The sequence below is a fragment of the Mesoplodon mirus genome (genome assembly GCF_964341445.2).
Source record: "Mesoplodon mirus genome assembly, chromosome: 16".
Taxonomy (NCBI): Eukaryota; Metazoa; Chordata; class Mammalia; order Artiodactyla; family Ziphiidae; genus Mesoplodon; species Mesoplodon mirus.
The window spans coordinates 53939693-53966088 of NC_138992.1; the positions used below are offsets into that span (position 1 = coordinate 53939693).

The 26396-nt window shown below is 36.3% G+C and overlaps 1 long non-coding RNA gene across 1 annotated transcript in view; it reads right to left on the reverse strand.

The window, feature by feature from the left end:
• The window catches only part of LOC309792260, an 83976-nt gene that overhangs the window by 28936 nt on the left and 28644 nt on the right, over positions 1-26396 (reverse strand). Inside the window, exon 3 of the long non-coding RNA XR_014291659.1 lies at positions 20896-21051. This is a non-coding gene — a long non-coding RNA (uncharacterized lncRNA). The remainder of the gene's footprint in view (positions 1-20895; positions 21052-26396) is intronic.

Here is a 26396-nt window from a genome sequence, read left to right on the forward strand (position 1 = left end):
CAGAAAAGAAGAAGTAAAGCTGTCACTGTTTGCAGAAGACATGATACTATACATAGAGAATCCTAAAAATGTTACCAGAAAACTACTAGAGCTAATCAATGAATCTGGTAAAGTAGCAGTATACAAAAGTAATGCACAGAAATCTCTTGCATTCCTATACACTAATGATGAAAAATCTGAAAGTGAAATTAAGAAAACACTCCCATTTACCATTGCAACAAAAAGAATAAAATATCTAGGAATAAACTTACCTAAGGAGAAAAAAGACCTGTATGCAGAAAATTATAAGACACTGATGAAAGATATTAAAAATGATACAAACACATGGAGAGATATACCATATTCTTGGATTGGAAGAATCAACATTGTGAAAATGACTGTACTACCCAAAGAAATCTATAGATTCAATGCAATCCCTATCAAACTACCACTGGCATTTTTCACAGAACTAGAAGAAAAAAATTCACAATTTGTATGGAAACACAAGAGACCCCGAATAGACAAAGCAATGTTGAAAAAGAAAAACGGAGCTGGAGGAGTCAGACTCCCTGACTTCAGACTATACTACAAAGCTACAATAATGAAGACAGTATGGTACTGGCATGAAAAACAGAAATATAGATCAATGGAACAGGATAGAAAGCCCTGAGATAAACCACACACATATGGTCACTTTTTCTTTGATAAAGGAGGAAAGAATATACAGTGGAGAAAAGACAGCCTCTTCAATAAGTGGTGCTGGAAAATCTGGACAGCTACATGTAAAAGAATGAAATTAGAGCATTTCCTTACACCCTACACAAAAATAAACTGAAAATGGATTAAAGACCTAATTGTAAGGCCAGACACTATAAAATTCTTAGAGGAAAACATAGGCAGAACACTCTATGACATAAATCACAACAAGATCCTTTTTGACCCACCTCCTAGAGAAATGGAAATAAAAACAAAAATAAACAAATGGGAACTGAGGAAACCGAAAAGCTTTTTCACAGAAAACGAAACCATAAACAAGAGGAAAAGACAACCCTCAGAATGGGAGAAAATATTTGCAAATGAAGTAACTGACAAAGGATTAATCTGCAAAATTTACATGCAGCTTATGTAGATCAATATCAAAGAAACAAACAACCCAATACAAAAATGGGCAGAAGACATAAATAGACATTTCTCCAAAGAAGATATACAGATTGCCAACAAACACATGAAAGAATGTTTAACATCACTAATCATTAGAGAAATGCAAATCAACACTACAATATGGTATAACCTCACACCAGTCAGAATGGCCATCATCAAAAAACCTATGAACAATAAATGCTGGAGAGGGTGTGGAGAAAAGAGAACCCACTTGCACTGTTGGTGGGAATGTAAACTGACACAGCCACTATGGAGAACAGTATGGACATTCCTTAAAAACTAACAATAGAACTACCATATGACCCAGAAATCTCACTACTGGGTATATACCCTGAGAAAATCATATTCCAAAAAGCGTCATGTACCACAGTGTTCATTGCATCTCTATTTACAATAGCCAGGACATGGAAGCAACCTAAGGGTCTGTCAACAGATGAATGGACAAAGAAGATGTGGCACATGTATACAATGGAATATTACTCAGCCATAAAAGGAAACGAAATTGAGTTATTTGTAGTGAGGTGGATGGACCTAGAGTCTGTCATACAGAGTGAAGTAAGTCAGAAAGAGAAAAACCAATACCATATGCTAACACATATATATGAATTCTAAAAAACAAACAAACAAACAAAAAATAGTCATGAAGAACCTAAGGGCAAGATGGGAATAAAGACACAGACCTACTAGAGAATGGACTTGAGGATATGGGGAGGGGGAAGTGTAAGCTGGGACTAAGTGAGAGAATGGCATGGACATATATACACTACCAAGTGTAAAATAGATAGCTAGTGGGAAGCAGCCGCATAGCACAGGGAGATCAGCTCGGTGCTTTGTGACCCCCTAGAGGGGTTGGATAGGGAGGGTGGGAGGGAGGGAGTGAGACGCAAGAGGGAAGAGATATGGGGATATATGTATATGTATAACTGATTCACTTTGTTATAAAGCAGAAACTAACACACCATTGTAAAGCAATTATACTCTATAAAGATGTTTTAAAATAAAATCTAATGCATTGGGTTTGCCAAAGATACATTTGAAAGAATGAAGAGGCAAGCCACATACTAGAAGGGAATATTTGCATATCACATATCTCACAAAGGGTTTATACTGAGAATATAGAAAGAACTATAAAAACAATAGAAAATAACACAATGCTGTTTTTAATAAATGAGCAAAATATTGGAACAGAAATATTTTCAGCAAAAAAGACATAAGGATGACAAATAAATAGATGAAAAGAGGTTTGTTATCATTAATAATTAGGAAAATGTAAATTACAACAATGAGATACCACTATATATCTATTAGAATAGCTAAAATCAGAAGAATTGACACTATTAATTGCTGTGGGGGAGTGGACAGCTGGAACTGTCATATATTGCTAGTGAGAATGCAAAATGGTACAGTGAATTTGGAAAATATTTTGGCATTTTCTTACAAAGTTAAACATACACTCACCATATGATCCTATAATACAATCAATCCTCATTACTTACAGATCTTGTATTTGTGAATTTACCCATTTGCTGAAATTTACTTGTAATCCCCAAGTCAATACTTGTGGAGGCTTTTGTGATCAGTGACAAATTGGACTCAACCAACATGCATGTTCCCAGCTGAGCTTGAACAAGGCAATGCTCTGGCTTCTTGTTTAACTCTCATATGGTAAATGTGTCCTTTTCTCGATCTATTTTGTTGTGGGGCATTTTCATTGTTTTGCATTTGTTTGCTTTTTGTTGGTGATTTTGCGGTTTAAAATGCCCTCCAGGTGTGTCATACTTAAATGCTGTCTGATGTTTCTAAACACAAGAAGGCTGCAATGTGTATTATAGAGAAAATGCATACATAAGATAAGTTTCATTCAGCCATGAGTTATAGTGCTGTTGACCACAAGTTCAATGTTAATAAATCAATATATATTAATTAACGTGATTTTAAACAGAAAACACATATAAAACAAGGTTATGTAATGATCAGTTGACAAAAAACTCATTGCGATCAGAGGCTCATAGGAACTTAACCCTGTATTTCCCCTAGGATCAACTGTCCCATTACTAGTTAATTCAGGGTTGAAGGTGACTTTACAGAACATAACTATCCTAAAGAATGAGAATTAATTGTGACACTCGTAGATATTATCCGGGATAAATGAAAACATGTTTAAACAAAAATATCTATATTTAAGTTTTATAACAGCTTTTTTTGTAATTGTTCCAAACTAGCCATATTACTACCATATTATTTCTTGGTTGCAGTCATAGCAAACTGCCACAAAAATAGTCACATTAAGCAACACAAACGTAATACCTCACAGTTTCCACAGGTCAAATGTCCAGCAGACGTGGCTTAGTTTCTTCTTAGAATCTCATAAAACCAAAGTTGAGATGTTGATAAAACAGAGTTATTTTCTACAGGTTCTAGGGGAAAATCTATGTCCTTACTTAATTAAACTGTTGGAAGTATTCAGTTGATTGCAGTTGTAGGACTGAGATTCCTGCTCTCCTATGGGTTATTATTTGAGGACTGTTATCAGCTTCTAGGGGCTACCACATTCTTTAGCTCACATCTCCCTTCCTTTATCTTCAAATCCAACAACAGGGTGCAACAAATCCTCTCACATTGCATCTCTTTGACACTTATGATGGACTTTTAAGTACCTGTTATTACATTGGACTCACCATGATAATCACCCTATGTTAGGGTCAGCTGGTTACCAACATTATTTTCACCTGAAATCTGTAGCCATAATTCCATCTTCAAACATAATTCCCTTTTGCCATGTAACATAACGTATTCACCGGCATAATGCCACGGGGCAAAGATCAGGGGAGCTCAAATCCTGCCTACCACACTACCCAATGTCTTTCAACTTGTGAGTGAATCAACTGTGATACATCCATAAAGTAGAACACTACGCGGTTCGCGGGCCTCTCACTGTTGTGGCCTCTCCTGTTGCGGAGTACAGGCTCTGGACGCACAGGCTCAGCGGCCATGGTTCATGGGCCCAGCCACTCCGCGGCATGTGGGATCTTCCCGGACCGGGGCACGAACCCATGTCCCCTGCATCGGCAGGTGGGCTCTCAACCACTGTGCCACCAGGGAAGCCTCTCAATCTGTTTTTCTATTCACAGGACCTGCATCTTTACCCATCCTATGCCTCAGGTCAGTTACATCAAACTGTTCCCATCCTTATGTCAAGGTCATGTAAAGAATATGCATAAATCTTTAATTCTAGTCAACTTTGGTCTTCTCTGGGTTTTCCTTGTTTTTGACCCAGACAACATTTACCTGTGCTTGACCAGGAATGGCACTTTGTACCCAGTCTCCAAGTTCTCTCTAAAAATTAGAAAGAAGATATGGTGAAAGTAGCCTATTCTGACAGTGGGTGAAGTCCACAGCCACCAACAACCTTTCTAAAAATTACACTGAAGTTTCTTCTAAAAGTAAATAATTGTCATTGAGATAAGTTTTGAAATCACTTCCAAAAATTCCTATGCTCAGTTCCTCTCCACATCTATAATTGATAGTGTGACTGCAGAGAAACAAAAGTGTCAGATATTAGCAAGGATAAAAAGAAATCCCGATGATGTGACCCTAACAACCAAACCCTCAAATACTCATCGTCATGGAGAGCACCATTATCCTGACAGCACAAACATCTTTGTAGATAGTATTTGTTTTGTTTGCTGGAGACAAGATTTCTAGCCTCAGACTGTCATTTTACATCATGCTTCACTTAATGAGAGGAAGAGATACATAAAGAAAATAAAGACTCAGATATGAATCTCTTAATTGTTATTAAAAGGGTAGTGTCTTCACCAAAAGAGAGAGCTGACTCTGAGTTCTGGGGTTAGTGTTTACATACACATGGCTGCCAGAAGAAATTTATCTGAAACTTCTTAAACCTTAATTAGAATTTTCCTCCATTCAAACGTTATTAACTCATTCTAAAACTTCTAATATTTACTGTAGCATTTTTTGCACACATCCAGGAGACAGAGATATTAGGTCTCTAATTAATGGCTGCTTCAAAATTTGCAAGAAAGCCAATGTACTGGGAGTTTTAAAGATCCAGACTGGTTCCCAGCTTCCACATCACTCCTTGCTTCCATATCAGAGACTAAAACCTCTTCTTTCTATCTTGGTTGCTCTCCCTGAATTCCTCTTCCAGTAATCTGCTCCAGACATTAATTCCATACTAAGATAAGGATATTTTTCCTAAGAGACAGTTTAGCATTAAAAGATCCTTTTACCCAGGTGACAGATTTTTTTGGTGCTTGTTGTAAGACTTCTGGATATTGCTCTTGCCAGATTTTAATTTCTAAATCTCACCCTTCCTCACAAAGAACTATCATTCTTCTTTATTTTGCCCCTTTTTTCATTTCCTTTTCTAACTGTTTTCCTGAAATTTATCATTACCATTACATCCTGCTAAAGGGGAGACTAGGCCAACTTAGTCTTTGGATTGCTGGGGACCCCTGGAATATGATGAACCCAATAAGATTGAGAAGAGAAATAATAAGGCTCTATGCCCTGAGTCTGGTTGACATGGTTACCAAAGCAAACATAGTTGAGATAGCCCTGAGCTGAGGATTCAATCAAGAGACATGGATGAGGCAGCTCTTCTGACAGGTAATTTTATAGTTGCAACTCCCTATTCTGTAGAAATCTACTCAGAACAGTGAGGTCTCACTTCTCTATTCTTGGGGAAGTTTCCCTCCCACCTCTGGAGAAATTAATATAAACACACTCATTTCCGTATCCCTTTCCATCCAACTCTTCCTAGTCCCTCCAAGAACTTAGTCTCTACTTAGACAACTCCATTTGCTACACTCTCAAGAAAAGCAAAATAATTTTTTTTCTTCCTTTGTGAATCGATTTTTACTACGTAAGCTCAAGGAGCCCACAAAGGGCAAGTGCTTAACCTAAACTCTAGGATGGGCACAAAATTTGCCATCTAGGTAGGATAAAACTTCACCTGATATCTGAAGTTGTATCATCCTACTCCAGAGATATAAGTAGATACCAAAATAAATCATAGAAAAATGAAAGGTTCATCATTGGTGCCCAATTCATGTGATTATTTGTATATGAGCATTTATGTGTGTATAAAGTACTAAACCTTGATCACCTTACTAAGTTCCTAGATATTTACCACAATGTTATAATAGTTATGATATAGTTCTTGAATATAGGATGTTTAACTCAAAATTCACTTATTTATTTCAATCTCAACAATAGGAACTTGGGAGAAAAACTTCAATTTTCCTGCCCTATATCTTTCTCTATCCAGCTAGATGAGGCTCTGGCCATTATAGTAATCTACCTACTCCTCTGCATAGCCCCAAATGCCAATCAACACCTTCAATTGGAAGTCTCTACCATCACCTCCATATTTTTTAGAATCAAAGGCTTAGTCTTTCTTTACTGACCATCTGCCCTTCTGGATTTACTATTTCAAGCCGTTTCATTTTTGTTCATTTAATGACACAAACTAAACTTCTTGTATGTTCTTTCGTTTCTCTCTTTTTTTGACCAATCTCACTTACAAACAATCAACTTTTAAAAAATAATTTTCAATCCATTTCTTTATTTTTATTCCCATTGTCATGACCTTGGTCTAGGTCCTTTGTACTCCATTCTTTGGCTATTGAATTACCTCTAAATCAGTTTTATTTCACTCTCTCATCAATCACCCCAGTTTATCACAGGCCTTCCTAATAAATTGAAGGGATTTAGTTTTTACCCTACTGGAAAGCTTCCAACGACTCACAATAAATGTGCAATATATATTTGTGAAATAAAAAAATAAATATTACTTGGAATGTCTATTATGGTACTTTGCATATAGGAGGTACATAATATTTAGAATAAATTTTCTAATTGAGGTTAATTTTTAATAAAACTAAAAGAGAAGATCTGAATGCATATAGATCTTAATATTTTCCTCATAAAGAAGGTAATTAAAATACATCTGAACAATATTCCAGAAATGCTCCTAGATCTTTAAAATGATCCTTTTAGCAACTTTACTTCTAACTTTATCATTTTCAATGAGTTTACTGTTTGCTTAGTTTCATGTAAGGTTTTTCTACAAAATTAAATGTTCCATAGGTTCAAATGATTCCTCCAAATTCCTGAATTTTTCTGTATTATTATTATTTTCTGAATTATTCTGTAATATTTCAAGTATGTCACTCTCATAGCCTTTGTTAAATACAAATATGCACACACATATGCACACACATATACATTTAACAAATTAATTTTTAAAACATGAAATTAAAGTTTTATACTTATTACAATATTTCATTTCTTAAGTAAGCACTCCTTAAAATTCAAAATTAGTTTTACTTATTTTCAGGGTAAATTAGAACAACAGAAATCCCTCATTAGAATTCTAAATACCTAAAAGTCAAAACATATAAAAATGACACTAAACGATTTAGTATATTAGCTTAATAATCCCCAAAGGAAATTAGAAAGGCAATTACTTGGGTAATATAAATCTCAAAACAAGTTGTTCTCGAGCATAAAAATAGAGGAAACAATAATTCTACACAGCAAGGAAAGAGATTTTTTAAAAATTCCCTTTCTTCAATTTTCATGGTTCAGGTTATGCCAGTCATGTATGATAGTTAAGTAATTTTATCTCTCTAACCAGCAGTGACCATTTCTGCAGTGGAGAATGAGTTCTGTACAAGGTCAAAAACAGTGTCAAGGGTTCTATAAGGAAAAGTTTTTGAACAAAGTTCATTTAAGACCATTTACTACCACAGAGGCAGAAAACTGCTTCCATTATCCACATGAACCAACATTACTGCTGTAAGTCCAAAGCACAGTTGCCAAGAGTGATGCGAGTCACAAAAACAAATACCATATGCTAACATATATATATATATATATATATATATATATATATATATATATAATCTAAAAAATTATTGTTCTGAAGAACCTAGGGGCAGGACAGGAATAAAGACTCAGATGTAGTAGAGAATGGACTTAAGGACACAGGGAAGGGGAAAGGGAAGCTGGGACGAAGTGAGAGAGTGGCATTGACATATACACACTACCAAATATAAAATAGATAGCTAGTGGGAAGCATCAGCATAGCACAGGGAGATCAGATCAGTGCTTTGTGACCACCTAGAGGGGTGGGATAGGGAGGGTGGGAGGGAGATGCAAGAGGGAGGAAATATGGGGTTATAAGTATACGTAGCTGATTCATTTTGTTCTACAGCAGAAACTAACACACTATCATAAAGAAATTATACTCCAATAAAGATGTTAAAAAATAATAAAAATTAAAAAATAAAATAATCAAGATAATTTGAATACATCATAATATTATATCAAAATATAAGCAGCATTTACAAAAAAAAAAAAAGCTTCAAGCAGTTGCTAAGACTCAGAAAGTCCTGGACGTTTCAAGCTGTTCCAGTATAGTGCAGCGCATAACGTCTAAGCAATCAAAGGTCAAACGAAGAGAGCACTAGTCTACTAGTATGGAAGATTATTTGTCACACACTGTCAATTTTTACTGTCTTCACTGGTGGTCAACAGCATTAACCTGAAATGCAAGACATTTTAAACAAAACTTGCATAGGAAGTATGATTCCTTTAGATAAAACTTGAAAGTAAATTGCCTATAACATGCGTGCCAATTTACTCCTTTAGGATGATCATGGATGCTTTATTTTTTAGTGAGAAGAGATCTAATAATGTTACTAGTCCCAATATTCACTTCACCGAGCTCTGTACAATCAAGATGAATACAGAGAATGTCTAGACAGGAAGCATGGCACCTGCTGTTGCCTCCTGACACACACAGCTAGAAGGGAAGGGATATAAAAGGGAGACATATAGACTTCTCTTTGCAAGCTACATCCTAGGTATGAGCTGAAGGAATGAATGTTTATTACAGTGAATTTCAAAAGGAAATGTTTAAAATTTAAGAAGTAATGACACAGAAACAGAACAGCAAACATACTAACATCCTTCAGTTAATTTATTGGTTTTCCAGTGTCCTCAATCTCTCCCTCTATAAATTACCCTTTTCTGTCTTCAACCATGTTAATTACTACTTTTTAAAACAAAATTTTCAGTTTATGCTATCAGTGGTCCTACCTACTCTTCTCTGTTTCTAACACTCAAATTCTGCCTTCTTCTATGCCTCCATCCTTCACCATTCTCTCTAAGAACTCCATGCTTCAGCCAGACCTGAATTTCCCCATGGCACCAACTCTTGAATTGAAAATGACGCTCTACACTTGAAATGTTATCCATGTTCACCTTCATGTCTTAACTAATTCAAATCTAATCACTTCCTCTTCCATGTCTATTATGACCATCCAGTTAGGTCAAATTCCCTGCGCTACTTTTATATACTATTCTTAGTTATATTTCATCAATTTTCATGCTATATTTTACTTGTCATATTATTTGATAAATTATTTGACTCAAGAATATCTTCTTCTTGTGTCTTTTGTCTCTCTATTCCTGGCCTAAGCATAGTTTCCAGAACTCAACAGGTACTGAATACTTATTGAATAAATCAGTACAAATAAATAAAATATATTCAAAAGAATGACTTCACTGTGCTTTTGATGCTGAAATTCAGTCTCTAGAAATTTATCTGAAGTAGTCAATTAGATAACTATATGAAGTGTCAGTACATCTAGGGGACCTAATTCTCTGGTGTTCTCTTAAGTCTTGAACTTAGTAGTGGGTATATGGGTGTCTACTACCTTTTCCTTTATATATCTGTGTATGTCTGAAATACATCTTAATGAATTTTTAAAACTAAAATAAAAATATAAATACATACAAAAAAGACACAGATGAATATATTATTTGTAAAAGTGAACAACTAGGAAAAACTAAGGTACACTTAATAAGACATAGGTAAAATTAATTGTGGTATGTGAATATAAATTGAAACCTACATAAGCATTGAAAATGATGGTTTAGATCTCTTTTTGTGGAAAATGACCATGATGTATTCTTCAATGGGAAAAACAAACAGATTACAAAATACATAATTATATTGTGACCCCATTTATTTAAAAATTTTTGTTAATATGAAAGATACCTTAAAGAATTTTTTTCTAAAAGATTCATTGTGATTCATTCTGGGTGGTAAGATTTTAGGATACATACATATTCCCCTCTAAGTAAAATTTAAATGTTTTTTTAAATTATTATTTCAATATTCAAAAAAATGTTGTTTGCATTTGAAAAGAATTTCATAAAAATAGTAAGTAATTTCTTATATTTCTTTTCAAAATCAAAAGGAATCCAAAGGGTATTTGTTGCTCTTTTTGTTGGTTTTATTTTGGTTTTATTGTTTGTTTGCTTTAAAATAGCTAAGGACCTATAGTTAAATAAAATAAACCAAGGAACACATAACAAAACAACTTTATTTCTTTAAAAGATATATAAAATTTCTCATTTTTTCTCCTTTATGTTATAGTCAGAAAGCAAAGTTTTTCTATATTCATAAAGATATATTTCCTCCTTAGGTAGGTTTATTATGACTATACTACCCAAGGCAATCTACAGATTCAGTACAATCCATATCAAAATACCAATGACATTTTTCACAGAAATAGAACAAAAAAAAATTTAATTTGTATAGAAACAAAAAAGACCCTGAATAGCCAAAGCAATCTTGAGAAAGAAAAACAGAGCTGGAGGAATCAGGATCCCTGACTTCAGACTATACTACAAAGCTACAGTAACCAAAACAGTATGGTACTGGCAAACACACACACACACACATCAGAAATATAGATCAATGGAACATGATAGAAAGCCCAGAAATAAGGCCATGCACCTGTGGTCACCTAATCTATGACAAAGGGGCTAGAGTATACAATGGAGAGAAGGCACTCTTTACAATAAGTGATGCTGGGAAAACTGGACAGCTACATGTAAAAAAAAAATTAGAACATTCTCCAACACCATATACAAAAAGAAAAAAGAAAAAAAACTTAAAATCGATTAAAGCCCTAAATGTAAGACTGGATACTATATAACTCTTAGAGGAAAACATAGGCAGAACACTCTCTGAGATAAATAGCAGCAATATCTTTTTGGATCCACCTTCTAGAGTAATGAAAATAAAAACAAAACTAAATATATGGGACTTAATTAAACTTATAAGCTTTTGCACAGCACAGGAAACCATAAACAAAATGAAAAGACAACCCACAGAGTGGGAGAAACTATTTGCATATGATGCAACCAACAAGGGATTAATCTCCAAAATATACAAACAGCTCATGCAGCTCAATATCAAAAAATGCTAAACAACTCAATCAAAAAATGGACAGAATATTTAAATAGACATTTCTCCAAAGAAGACATAAGGATGGCCAAAAAGCACATGAAAACATGCTCAACATCATTAATTATTAGAGAAATGCAAGTCAAACAAAAAATCTCACACCAGTCAGAATGCCATCATCAAAAAGTCTACAAACAATAAATGCTGGAGAGGGTGCAGAGAAAAGGGAACTCTCCTACACTGTTGGTGGGAATGTAAAGTAGTACAACCACTGTGGAGAACATTACGTAGGTTTCTTGTAAAAGTAAAAATAGAGCTACCTTGTGATCCAGTAATCCCACTCCTGGGCATATATCCAGGGAAAACCATAATTTGAAAAATACATGCACCTCAATGTTCATTGTAGTACTGTTTACAGACATGGAAGCAACATAAATGTCCCTCAAAAGATGAATGGATAAAGAAGATGTGGTACGTATATATAATGAAATATTACTAAGCCATAAAAAATGATATATTTCCTACCCACATTATGGAAGGAGAAAGGAGTGAAGAGAATGGGGGAAATGAGGAGTTTATGAGACAAATAAAACTGACAAAAAAAGATAGAACAAGAATTCTCAAATTTGTTCACTCTCATTCCTCTTTAAAAATCTCATGAAAAATATGAATCTTCACCAGAAAAAAGTACAGCATATGCATGCAATTTCACTGCATTCACAGAATCCACAAAGCACATGCAAATCTCAGAACAAAAAACATGACCTAGAGAGACAAAAAAAATTTTTATAGTAGAGAACCACACAGAATTAGACACAAAAACGGGGGAAGCAAAATCTAGATGCAGATTATCTGAATGACAAACCTTTCTCACTGCTACAAGTATTTTAAAACCAGTAGGTCTTTACAACTTCAGACAGGTAACAGTATTTCTTACCACTTGTCTTAAAAACATTTTTTTTAAGTGAATTGCAGATCCAAATGCAGAAATGCAGATGTGAATACCTGCACCCATGTTTTAAGAATTTTAAAAGATATGAGCACAGGGCTTCCCTGGTGGTGCAGTGGTTGAGAGTCCGCCTGCCGATGCAGGGGACATGGGTTCATGCCCTGGTCTGGGAAGATCCTACATGCTGTGGAGCGGCTGGGCCCGTGAGCCATGGCCATTGAGCCTGTGCGTCCGGAGCCTGTGCTCCACATCGGGAGAGGCCACAACAGTGAGAGGCCCGCATACCGAAAAAAAAAAAAAAAATAGGTATGAGCATAGGAGGTTCACAACAGTTGGCATTCGTTGAATGGAATTTCATCAAGCCAAGCCTTGTGATCTTGAAAACCTGGTTTCCCAAAATTCAGGTCTAAAAATCTTGGAAGGAGAAGATGGGAGAGTGCATAAGGGGGTCAGGTTGAGGTATGAGGAAAAAATGGAGGAACATAGGAAAAGACAGTTCAATACCTTGAACTGCCTCGACTTTAATCAGAATTTAATTTTTTAAGTTGAAAGAGAAAGTAGACGATTTTTCAAAATGACAGCTGTGGGCTAACTTCAATAATTTACATCTAAAAAGCGGTCAACAATTTTTATTCATGCTGTAACCTAAAGAACTAAAAGTTTGTTATATAACAAGCTTTTTTATATATGTAGTATATTAGTTTTGCTATAACTAATCTATTCTTCCTACTGTGTCCCCCATTGTTTCTGTTGAGTAAATAGTCTAACCTAAAGTTTAGTCTGATATCAAAAAATTGCCCTTCAGGATATGTTCATTCATTTAGATAAAAATGTTCAGTCTCACAGATAACTTCCCTGCAGCTGCTTCTCTCCTGCTTCTTCCCTGTAGTTTCACTGCTCACACACTCTGGATGGAGGCAGAGGGGAGCAATTTATGATTCTTAAATGCAGATTCCTTACCAACTTATTGTCAGGCTCCTCTAAGATGTCAACTCTTGGTAAACTTTTAGTTCATTCTTCTTTGGTTGGACCCATGCTTCTTTTTTAAAAAAAAATTATTGGAGTATAGTTGATTCACAATGTTGTTAGTTTCAGGTGTATAGCAAAGTGATACAGTTATACATATATTTCAGATTCTTTTCTCGTGTAGCTTATTACAGAATATTGAGTAGAGTTCCCTGTGCTATACAGTAGGTCCTTGTTGGTTATCTATCTTGTATATAGTAGTGTGTGTATGCTAATCCTAAACTCCTGATTTATCCCTCCCTGCCATGTTTCCCCTTTGGTAACTGTAAATTTGTTTTTGATATTTGTAAGTCTGTTTCTGTTTTGTAAATAGGTTCATTTGTATCATTTTTTGGACCCATGTTTCTGCTCAGGGTTCAGACACAGAAGGTCTCACTTTACCTCCTGGTGTTACTGAAGATAGTTCTAAGGTCTAACTTTGATCCTACTACTTCCTAGCACAGACACCAGATCCTATGGACACTGTTGAAGAGCCATGCTTGCTGGCCCAGTGCTTTCTGTCAAGCTTTCCCCAGGCAAGTGTTCAGTGATGTGGCCTAGGTCAGTCTGCAAAATGCAAATCTAGCTTCTTCCCAGAGTCACAAACAAGAGCATAAAGAAGACCTGCCCCTCTGTACTTGGTGATATCCTTATTTATCTGACACACTACCACTCTGGATTGAAATCTGAAGAATAGAAATTGAGGTCCCTGCATTTGACACCTTCACATGCTACTATGCCTCTTTCATCTCTCTCCTTCCCACCATCCATCAAGACTAGGAATGGGAAGTTTCCCCTTTTCTTCTTCCTCTCCTACTTCTCAAAATTTCCCCTTTTTAAAACGCAATGATCAAGGTTACCATACAAGATTTCTCCCATGCTTAAAAGGATATGAACCTTAAACAATTCATCTAACAATAGTCTGGCTTGCAAGGCAAATATAGATACAAAAAACTCCTACTGGATATCAGAACCTGAAATCTCTTCCTGGCTTCATGACTACTTAGGTAAACACTAGTGAAGGAAGGCTTAGAGGTCAAAAGGGAACCATATAAAACATTTTAAGCTATTAACATTGTTCTATAACCCATGTCAACTCTGCCTTGACCCTCTGCACAATTAAATAAATTAAGCAACCCTTAACAGCAAAAGTCAATTTATAGGAAACATTAACAAAAAGTAATAGATAGAAGTGATGCCAGTGCCTGGCTTCTTCTCTGCTTTCCTAGCCCTGGTTCCAAGACATGCTGGGGTGAATGTAGTGCACAGCTAAAGTCCAGATCATTGCTCCTCCTGGAACCTATTTCAGCTTCCAGAACTCTCACTTCTGGGGGGAGATTCAGTGGAATTGCACTGAGTCTCAGGCATCACCATGACTGGAAGCAGAAGAGCAATTAACACTATTTGAATTAGCCTCAGTCGAGGTACAAAATTATATAGTCCCTTTCCCAATGTCTGTGCATCAGAGCAGAACCTGTTTTGATAGTTTTCTGTCTCCCAAGGCTCTTATTGCAGAATTATTTCCTTTGGAGACTCAGGAAGAAAAGACTTGCATTGTCTATTAGCTCAACTACTTTATCTTACTTAGAAAGACAAGTTTAATAAATCAGAACATTCTTCTACTTGAATCCTGTCTACCAATACTATGTTATCTTTCATTACTATCTGAACTTTGAACAGTAGCATGACCTTGACTTTTTTAATCTCTAGGGGAAAATTCCCACACACAAATTGAAATCTTGTTTCACTTTTTCATCCCAACTCACAAGTCAATATATTCACATCCAGAATCTTAAGAAATTAAAAGATGGTAAAAGAGATTAATAGTGGGAAGCAGAGGAAAACAGGGCAAAGTTCAAGTTTACTTTCCTAACCACCGTAGAAAATCCAGGTATTTTGTGAAGGATGACATTTGAGAACACAGTGAGAATAAAATAACAGTTTGCAGGTGTTGGAGACTGGGGCCGGGAGATGCCTCTATACATAGTTAATAGTGAATGAGGAGAAGAAAAGTTTATTCCTGGTCAGGATATGCTGGAAAACACTTTCAAGGGATATGTCTTAGTTTTTTTGAAGTGCTATAACAAAATACTATAGATTTGGCAGTTTCTAAATGACAGACGTTTATTTTTCACAGTCTGGGAGCTGGGAAGTCCAAGATCAAGGTACTGGCAAATTCAGTGTCTGGTGAAAACCCACTTCCTCATATGGCTGTCTTTTTGCTATAACCTCCCATGGGGGGAGGATCAAGGGATCTTTCCAGGATCTCTTTTATAAGGAAACTAATCCCACTCATGAGGTCTCTGTCCTAAAGACCTAATCACCTCCCAAAAGTCCCCTCTCCTAAAACCCTCACATTGGGGATTGGGTTTCAGCATATGAATTTTAAGGGAATACAAACATTCAGTCCATAGCAGGATATTGGAGAAAAAAAAGATCCCAGTTTGATAGAATATAGTTTTCAAATTGATCGTTTCACCAAGAGATTTTGCTCCATAGTAATAGTTGTCATAGAGTGAGGCAAGTTGCCTGACTTGAGGTATTCTATCAAAACGTTTAAGCTTCTCACCATCTTTCTCACTAAATCCTTATGAGGATTATTCAATTTAGCCCTTGCAAGTACTATTTCATAAAATTTCTGAAAACACAAAACACTTTAATGGCAAATTTAATTTATTTACTAATATGCCCCCAAGTAACTCTGAGCTCATAGAAGACAAGTAAAGAGGTTTGATTATCACCGGCCAACACTAAGTGTTACACCTGGCGCATAGTAGATACTTGAGGGAAGAAGAAGAGGAGATGGTGGAAGAGAAAAAGGAAGGAAAAAAAAAAGAATGGAGAGGGAGAGGGAAAGAGGAAGGAAGGAAGGAAAGAACAAGGAGGATCAATGAATAAGTAAATATTAAGCAGATATAGTGATGCTTTCTTCTTGACTTATATGAAATTGTAAATCTTATGTCAATCACTGATAGAGTTCTCAAGGAGTAACTGAAGGGCCAGTGAAAAAATAACTATCTTTCAGGCCAATAGAATTCTGAATACTTGAGAGCTGTCAGGTCTGGACCTGAAAAAAATTCCTCAGATAGCAGTTTTGCCCAGAGCAGAACAAATCTCTCTTCACCACATAGTCAAAAGTGTCTTCATTGCCTCATGTGGTTGGGGAATACAGGCTGAGAATTGTCCAAATATTTTACCTGTGCCGTAGATGCCATAGCTCTGGAAACTTATTAAATCAGTTAATGCTGTAAGAGCTGATGCTGCAAAGCAAAGAGGTCTACACTCTGGGAGGTATGTGTGTTTGTGTGTGTGTGCGTGTTCACATACGTGTATGCAAGCAGAATGTTTAGTCTTGTTTGGTCACCTTTTGTGTATAATATTTAGTAACTGGATAGCTTTCTTCTGATTACAAAAATAAAATAATTATTAATTTTTTTGGAAAATAACAGATAATCACACTAAAAAAAGAAATAAAAATCACTTATAATGCAACAAATAAGAACTAAACACTATTAATATTTTGGTATATATATTCTAAGATTTTTTTCCACTAGGATTACACTATGCATAATATTTTATATACTGCTTAGTCACATAGTATCAATCACCCTGAATATTATTGCCATCATATAGATTTAAGGTCCTTCAATATTATTCTATGTTGTAAATGTGGGTTGTTTATATTTTATGTTTGCTATTAAATACTAATGTTCTAATTCACATCCATGATTATTTACTTAGGGTTAATTATAGGAGAAAAATTATTGGATCAAATGATATCATTTAAAATATTTTGTTCTATACATATGTTGTGTCACTTGTACTCTTGCTGTGTCACTTAATATTTTAAAATGAAAAATGTATAAATTTTCTTTAATTAATTGTGAGGATAAACAACTCACACTTTTAATTTAATTTTGTATTGTTCTGTTGGTTAATGTCCTATTCATGTATTTGTTATTTATGTTTTTTATTACTCCTTCTTTCATTATTTTTTGTAAGGGTTCTTTAATGAGAATATGTATTCACTTTTTGGGGACTTTTTTGGAAAAACACTTTATCAAGTTGCTTTTTATTATAGTAAGAATATTTAGCATGAGATCCACACTTTCAACAAATTTTTAAGTGTATAATAAAACATTTTTATCATAATGTTGCTCAGCATATCTCTAGAACTTAACTCACTTTGCATAACTGAAACATATTTAAACTTTTATTTATAATACGTTGACTTACAAAGATTTTAAATTTTTATTTAGGCAAATGTGAAATCACATTTTGCCAATGTGCCATGCCAATCACGTTTTTATTTTTGCTTTTATTTTTTGGCTTAAATGGCATAAATTTACTTTCTCACATTTCTGGAAGCTAGAAGTCTGATAGCAAGGTGTCAGCAGGGTTAGTTTCTTCTGAGACCTCTCCCCTTTGCTTGTAGATGGCTGTCTTCTCCCTGTCCCCATATGGTCTTCTTTCTGTGTGTGTTAATTTCCTCTTCTTTATTTTTAATTGAAGTATAGTTGATTTACAATGTTGTGTTAATTTCTGCTGTACAGCAAATTGATTCAGTTATACATATATATACATTCCTTTTTTTTGTATTCTTTTCCATTAAGGTTTATCACAGGATATTGAGTATAATTATCTGTGCTATACACTAGGACCTTGTTGTTTACCCATTCTATATATAATAGTTTGCATATGCTAACCCAAAACCCCCAGTCCATCACTCCCTACCTCCCTTCCCCCTTGACAACCACAAGTCTATTGTCTATGTCTGTGAGTCCGTTTCTGTTTCATAGATAGGTTTATCTGTGTCACATTTTAGATTCCACATATAAGTGACATCATATGGTATTTGTCTTTCTCTTTTTTGACTGACTTATTATGATAATCTCTAGGTCCACCCATGTTGCTGCAAATGGCTTTATTTCATTCCTTTTTATGGCTGAGTAATATTCCATTGTATATATATATCCCACATCTTCTTTATCCATATTTCTGTTGATGGACATAAAAATAGGTTGTTTCCATGTCCTGGCTATTGCCAATAGTGCTGCTATGAACATAGGAGTGCAAGTATCTTTCTGAATTACACTTTTGTCCAGATATATGCTCAGGAGTTGGATTGCTGGATCACATGGCAACTCTATTTTTAGTTTTTTGAGGAACCTCCGTACCTGTTTTCAAGGAAGCAGTTTTTGATATTTATCTATCACATGTGAAGGTTTTTCAAATTATTAAATTCTTCCTTTTGCCTTATTATTTATGTCTATATTTTCCTTAATTTTTATTTTCTGGATTTAAATATATATCTACATATATTTTGAACAGAACTCTTAATTATTCTATATTCTTTCTTCCTACTTTAATAATAAAGGTTTTAAGGTATGAATTTTTCTATTTTTATATGTATGGATGCATCTGCTAAACTTAGGGATTCCAGGCTATTTTCCTGAAGAGAGAGGATACATGGAAATACTCTGGAAGATAAGGCACCACATGGAGAACCCAGGTGGCCTGGCCAAGCTCCCAACTAAAAAGAGTTGACAATACGTAGTGTAATGAACCACCCAGCCAACCAAAAGAACAATGAGAAATAATAAATGATGTTATCTGAAGCCACTAAAGCATTGGGAATGTTTGCTATGCAACAATAGAAAACTGAAAATGTTTCTGTTTAAACTTGGTCTGACTTGATGATTTTTCTATTTAGCTAAGTTTCAGAGAAGGCTTTTGAGCAGGAAGATATTTAATTCTCCATATATCAAATATGCCACCCCACCAAGAAGGCAGGAAAGTCTACTGCTAAATGTGGATTGGAAAAGCATTTTTTTCTCTTTTGTTTTCTGGTGCTGATGAATCCTTGCATAATTTCAGTATCATTTTATTAGTGATCCAATGGAAACAAAAGAGATGATTTATTAGATATCCATACTTTCAAAGCCCTTGTATGCAATTTCTAGCTCATATCCCTTTTTGAAAATACAAGATGTCACACATAACATTTGACCATTGGTGATTAATTTGTTGAGAGTTACAAGCCTCTTTAAATAAATGAGAAATGTGTGTGCCTTCACCTCAGAAAAATATATCTGTATGAAGAAAAAATTATTACATACAATTTCAGCAGTTTCATGGATTCTCTGATGCAAAATTATAGACTCATTAAGGCAAATATAAAGTGATTTTCAAATATATTTTAGTCAACTAATCTGTCTTCAGATAAAAGCTTACTCTAAAGAAATACCAATAAAACAACAACAACAAAACAGAGCTACAACAGGTGAAGCAAATGTGATGCCCGACAAACTATCTGTTGCCTCGAGCCCTCTATTTATCCACCCTCACACCACATTCCTTCACAGAACATCGTTTGTAAATCACCATTTTAAATTGACATGATAAAAGTAAATACATACAAGAGAGAGGTAAATAAACATGATGAGGTTGGAGCCAGGGAGGTTGTGACCCAAGCTAAGAGCAAGTATAGAACAAGCAGAGACTAGATTCATTCCAGTAAAGGTAAAAGAAAATACTGTGTAAATCACATTGGACAGAGGTTCAACATGAGACAGAAAATTACCTGCTGCTTTGAAGTCAGCTGGTGGCCACTGCAATTATTAATTTTATGTGTCAACTTGACTGGGCCACAGGGTGCCCAGATATTTGGTCATACATGATCTGGGTGTTTCTATGAGATGTCTTTGAATGGATTAGCATTTAAATTGGTAGACTAACTAATGCATATGGCCCTCCATGATGTGAGCAGCCTCATCCAGTCAGCTGAAGGTCTAAATAGAACAAAAAAACAGGTCCTCCCAGAATAAGAGAGAATTCTCCTGCTTGAAGACCTTCGAAATGGTATCTCAGCTCCCCGTGGTTCTACAGCAGCTTTCAGCCTGTGGACTCAAACTGGGACATGGGCTCTACAGATTTTCCAACCTCTGTGATCATAATCGCATGAGTCAATTCTTCATAATAAATCTCTTTGTACATAATGTATATGTAAAGAACCCTGGTTAATCCTAATACAGCCATATATTCCAATGAGTCCAGGACAGACCAGGTTTATGACTGTAGTCCAACTGTAAATATCAATAGCTCCCCTTTTCACTCACATATGCATTTGGTGTTTTGGGGGGTTTTTTGTTTGTTTTTACAAAGCAGAGAGAGGTTGTGTTTCTCTGAAACGAGTCACAAGGGAAGACTGGAGGTAGCCCCAGCTGTGGAGGTGGGAGTCATCTGTTTGTTGAGGGCCGCCCTGAGCAAAGCAACTGGTAGACCCTCTGGGGGCTGGGGATGAAAGCTCCCATAGGTGAGCAGAAGCACCAGGGGTGGAAGTAAGGACACTCGATAGGGTTGGTGGGCTGGGAAGAAGTGGCTATTTGTCCAGCCCAGGCTACTCTTCCCAGGGCCCATGGAAGCTGGTGGTGGCTGGTGGCAGCATGGTTTAACTTAATACACCCACCCGGCCCTGCCCTGTCCCTTGGGCCTGTAGAGGATAAATTACCTGTTCACAGAAGGTCCTTCTTCTTAGCAGGTTTGTTCGAGTGGGCACAGCAGCCTGGAGTTGTCCTTATTTCTCCTAAGGTCAGTATGTTCCATCTTAAGCTGTCCTTGCAGCACCAGCAGTGGGAGAGAAGAGCCACCAGTGTCATGAAACATGCTACTTAAATAACCAAGAAAAAAAGTATCAGATCGAGACAAGAGTTCTTGTTAAATTAACCAAAGCCTCAAAAATTATTTCTTTCTCAAAATTAGGTTACAACAATGGTTTCATGTAAGACCTTTATTTTAGAGGGAAAAATGAATTTTCATTCACTTTTTTCCTCCACACAAGTGAATCAAAAATTCTAAAGCCTTGGGCTTCCCTGGTGGCGCAGTGGTTGAGAGTCCGCCTGCTGATGCAAGGGACACGGGTTCATGCCCCGGTCTGGGAGGATCCCACATGCCGCAGAGCGGCTGGGTCTGTGAGCCATGGCCGCTGAGCCTGCACATCTGGAGCCTGTGCTCCGCAATGGGAGAGGCCCCAACAGTGAGAGGCCCGCGTACCGAAAAAAAAAAAAAAATCTAAAGCCTTAAAACATATCCTCGTTTTAAGTTCCATCCTATAGGATTATATCTCCACACTTTGGTTCTTTTTCCAATTAATGATCCATTTGTGGAACGCATATGTAGTTATTTCAGTTCTCTATGGCTCATTAGAAAGCCTTCTCAGTGATGGGCTTCATTCCCCTTGGTCTGATATGAATGTATTCATTAAGGACACACTATAAAATAACTAATGAAGTAAATTTTGAACATTAAAAAAGAAGCAATAAAACACAACTTACATGCCTTAAAAATAATCTAATCTGTTGTGGCTGTTTTAAAGATTTGAATTCGGGAAGAACTTCTTTACAATTGGTTTTTATTACAATTTGGAACCTGACTCTTCATTCAGATGTGCATATTAATGTCTAATGCATATCAGAGTAACTCCTGTAGGAAGGATAAATGTGTTAGATTGTGCAAGTATAAAGATGGAGGAATAAACATGAAACTGGCAGAGGGTCACATGGGAGGAACTTCCATTCTATTTATCCTTCCCTGAGTAATTTCCCAGTTTGCAGGAAACGATTGTCCCATTTAAATAGTAGAGCTGATCATGATTTAGTCTGACTTGTGAATTAAAATCTTATGTAAATATGTTGCTCATGCTATTCTACTCAATTATTTTTTACTTATCTATTGTTTCTAGGAAAAGCCAGATTGCACTTTCTTGATTAAAGAGTGATTTCTTCAGCAAAACTCTGCTACTTCAGACACGTGGACAGTTTTATATTGAGAGACAAAACCCTAGATTCTTCTGGAAAGCAAAAGTTAGATTTGTGTTTCCTCTACCAACAAAGGAAATTAACAGAAAAATGTTGAATAAAAAAGTAACTATCCTAAATGCAACCTATAAATATGAATTGTATATGACTTATATTAAAAGCAAGACTAAGTATGTTTTTTTTTTGTTTTTTTGCTGTACGCGGGCCTCTCACTGTTGTGGCCTCTCCCGTTGCAGAGCACAGGCTCCGGACGCGCAGGCTCAGCGGCCATGGCTCACGGGCCCAGCCGCTCTGTTGCGTGTGGGATCTTCCCAGACCGGGGCACAAACTCGTGTCCCCTGCATCGGCAGGCGGACTCTCAACCACTGCGCCACCAGGGAAACCCAAGACTAAGTATGTTTTAAATTAACAAATTGTGAGACTGCTCATTTGACCAGTAGCATTATCATTTACAAGTAAATTATTCAACTATGTACCAAGATCTACCCAGCACTAGTTTAGGCCATAACCTTCTTTACCAAGAAGGTGTTATTTGTAAGACAAGTTCCCGGAAATTCACAAATGTGATCAAGGTCCATTTCAATCTGGTCTCATAGCTACATTTAACATTCAAGTTCAAGCCACACAGACAATAGTGAACAAAACCAGTGTATTATCCTTAATGTGCAATGCTAACAAACTTTTGAAGAAACTATCACTCTCAACTTATCGCTTACTAGTTTATTGATAGCTAACATAGGCATTTTTAAATTAGTATTTCAGTATTGATGGTAGATGATACCATGGTTCTCTTGTTTTTAATACTGCCCAACTCATATAATCGAAAGAGAGACATGAGACAAGGTTGAAAAGAATCATCATATTATTCTTAGTCACATAGTATGATAGTTAGATATAACTGTAACAATAAAGTATCAAAATATATTAAGAATTCTAAGATTTTTATGAAGTATACATCAAAACAGACTTCAAAAGGTCTAAAGTAGACTATAAATAAATAATATGAAATAGTTTCCATAGGGAACACTTAAATTTGTTCAGATGGGATTAGGTCATTCACTGACAGGATGGTAAGTTAGAAATAGTCCATTAAGGAGGGAACTAAATCAGCCGTTTATGACCATTCTCAGACTTTTGAATCTCTAAGCTTGTAAGTATATTCTCTGTCTTACCTTTCTCATCTCCCCCTTCATATATTTACAGCAAGACATCCAGGCTTAAATAGGCTGGGCTGTCATGAATAAGCCATGAATTAAGCAACACTTGCATGGAAGCATATTTTTAAGTATTTAAGTTATTTATATTCTGTTCTGTCAAGGAGGCCGATTCATGGATGAGAGAGTCAGGGTCGTTTAATGAAGTGGGGTCACTCCTATTATTAGTCAACTGAAGCAATACAGAATGCAGCGGGCAATGCCTTTGTTTAAAAGTAAAGATGATGCATACTAACTTGATATTTTACTTGTAGAAACAGGAACAGAGTGGCAAGGAAGAAAAAATAACAATGATCAACAACTTGGCTTTGGAGTTGACTAAACAGGATTCCTCACATGGCTCTACTTTCTGCAAGCTGAGTAAACACTCAAAGCTTCCTCTTCCTATAAAATCTGCCTAAAAAATAACTGAACTTACCCCAATTTTGAGTATTAAATGAGGTGATACAAGTGTAATATGGCTATATTTACTACACCAGAGAACATCTCAAGGTGATTTAGATCAAGTCTCCCAAATAGAATGATGTGTCTAGGAATCACAGTTTTCAACCCCCTAATTTTTTACTGACAAATGTCCTGAGGATTTGTGGTAGGCAGATGCAGGGGGTGGGGAGGTGGCAACAGTAAAATAATCAAACAGGAATAAAGCAAGTCATAAGGCAAGGTCAAGTGTCTCTCCTGCTGGGTAAAAACACCATGGAGCCCTGAATTATGAAGAAGTGAGTCAGTGTCAGAAGACACTGACAGAAGGAATTGCTAGGACAGATTCTAGCAGGGGGCAGTCCATGGAAGGTGCCTGCTCAAGTGAAGATAGAACAGTCTGCAATGGCTCAGTTCCTGTGTGGAGCCAGGAAATCCAACGATGACTCTGCATTGATCACCCGCAGGTCCTTGCAACTGGCTCTCTCCAGATATCAGGCTTCCTTCTTGGGAAATGTTCTTAGGCTCAATTATGTGTCAGAAAACACTCTTTCTGAATACCCTCTACTTTATATATATTTTTTCATCCTCAAGCCATATATGGCTTGAGGAAATAGATAGATAGATAGATAGATAGATAGATAGATAGATAGATAGATAGATAGGTGATAGATGATAGATGATAGATAGATAAACTTTCTTCTGCCAAAGCAATGCCAAATAAATCTTTTGTCTGTCCTGCAAGCCCTCTTCTCCTTTCTAGTTTCTAAATAAACAATTCTCTCTTCTCATATTCTTTAACAATAGCACTTAATGGTCCTTAAAATTCAGTCTGAATAAAGGAAAATAAATTTCCTTTGGCTTAATCTTCAAATACAACTAGGTACTGAAGAAAAGAAATAGTTGCATTCTTCTAATGCAACCAAAAAAAAAAAAGAGAGAGAGAAATATGAACATCTATATCCTGCCATATATTTACTGAACTCTCCATGGTGCCTGTGTAAAATAAATATTAAAACAATAGATAATATGTCTACGTTCGAGAACCCAAACTTTGTTTCCCCGGGGCTGTCATGTGGAATAGAATAGAGCTGTGGTCCTTGCAGTAAGATACCCATGTTAATTCCAGGCTGCTGTTTTTCATAAATAAAAACACGTTTCTCTATGTGTTTGCATATCTTTTATCTCTCCATCTGTCCTGGATCCACTGTACCAAAGTGAACTACACTTAGAACAAAGCATTACAGTATGATTGGGGGAACCAAAAGTGACCTCGAGTCCTCGAGACAGAATGACAGCAACAGTGATAATTAAGGATTTTAAAACCTCCAAAGGGAGCATGAGGGGTCTGAAGTAAGGACTGCTAGGCTCCTTCCAACCTGTGCTTTAATTTAGCTCAGTTGCCTCTCAGCCAAAACCAAAGTGGTGCTGGTAAGACAACTCATCAAAACCCTTGCCCCATCAAATGGCAACTTTCAGAAAAATCTTTTTACCACCTTGATATTATTCCTCTAAATTCTAAAATCACTTACATGTCTCTCATGGGAAAGATGGGTCATTTACTTGATCCCAACTTTCTGTGCTTCTCAGATACCCACGGATTCCCTATTTTCTTTGACCCTCAGAGTCCTGAAGCTCTAATGGTCCAATGTCCCTGTGTCTCTGTGGTTTCTGAAGCTAATTTACTAGCATATTCCATTTCTCCCACACATCATCTTAAATAAATGTTCCTAAATTTAAAGCTCCGTCATCTCACAAAACTGTATCGTTCCCCACCCCACTTATTGCATTCCCCTAGAATCTCAACATCCACGAGAAAAAGACTGGATTTGAAAAACCCCTGATTAAACTTGGTCTATGAAAATTTTGGTCCACTGAGAGTGCTACTTCACCCCACCTCTCCCATGCAGTTTTCATTCCTTTCCATTTACTCTCCTTCCTTCCTTCATCCACATTTGTTTATAGCATAGGAGCTAGTGTCTCTGTGAAGACTCTCCCCCTGGGCGAGGCCCCTCTTAGTACTGCTTCCTGCACATGCTGTCAAGATGAGCTTCCTTGTGTCACCGCTTCTTCAGATCCCATCAGACTATACCAAGCAACCCAGGCAGTGAGAAACCTCAGAAGCCATCTAGTGCTAATTCTCACCACCACTCACAGACACATCATGTAGCAGCTGCAGAATGGAAGTGTTCAGTGACATTAAGTGATTACTTAGTGCACTGACACAGCCAGGATTTCATCACCTATTGGGACTTTTCTTACAACCAACCAACATAAATTTCGTCATTTGTAAAATCAAAACGTAATTCCTACCTTAAGGTTTGTCATGAGAAATAAATGAGACAAAGTTTGTGCCTAGTGTATAATAAGTGTCGAATAATGTATTAATCATGAATTTTATTTTCTGTATTTTGATGCTTTGACATCTGGGGTCTTGCTGACCTGAGAGGGACTGCCCCTCCCAGGGTTAGCTAATTCCCGGTGATAGCAAACGACTTGCCTGTGACACACCTTTCATATGCAAATCCATCGATGCTGAGCCAAGGCACACAATCCTTTCT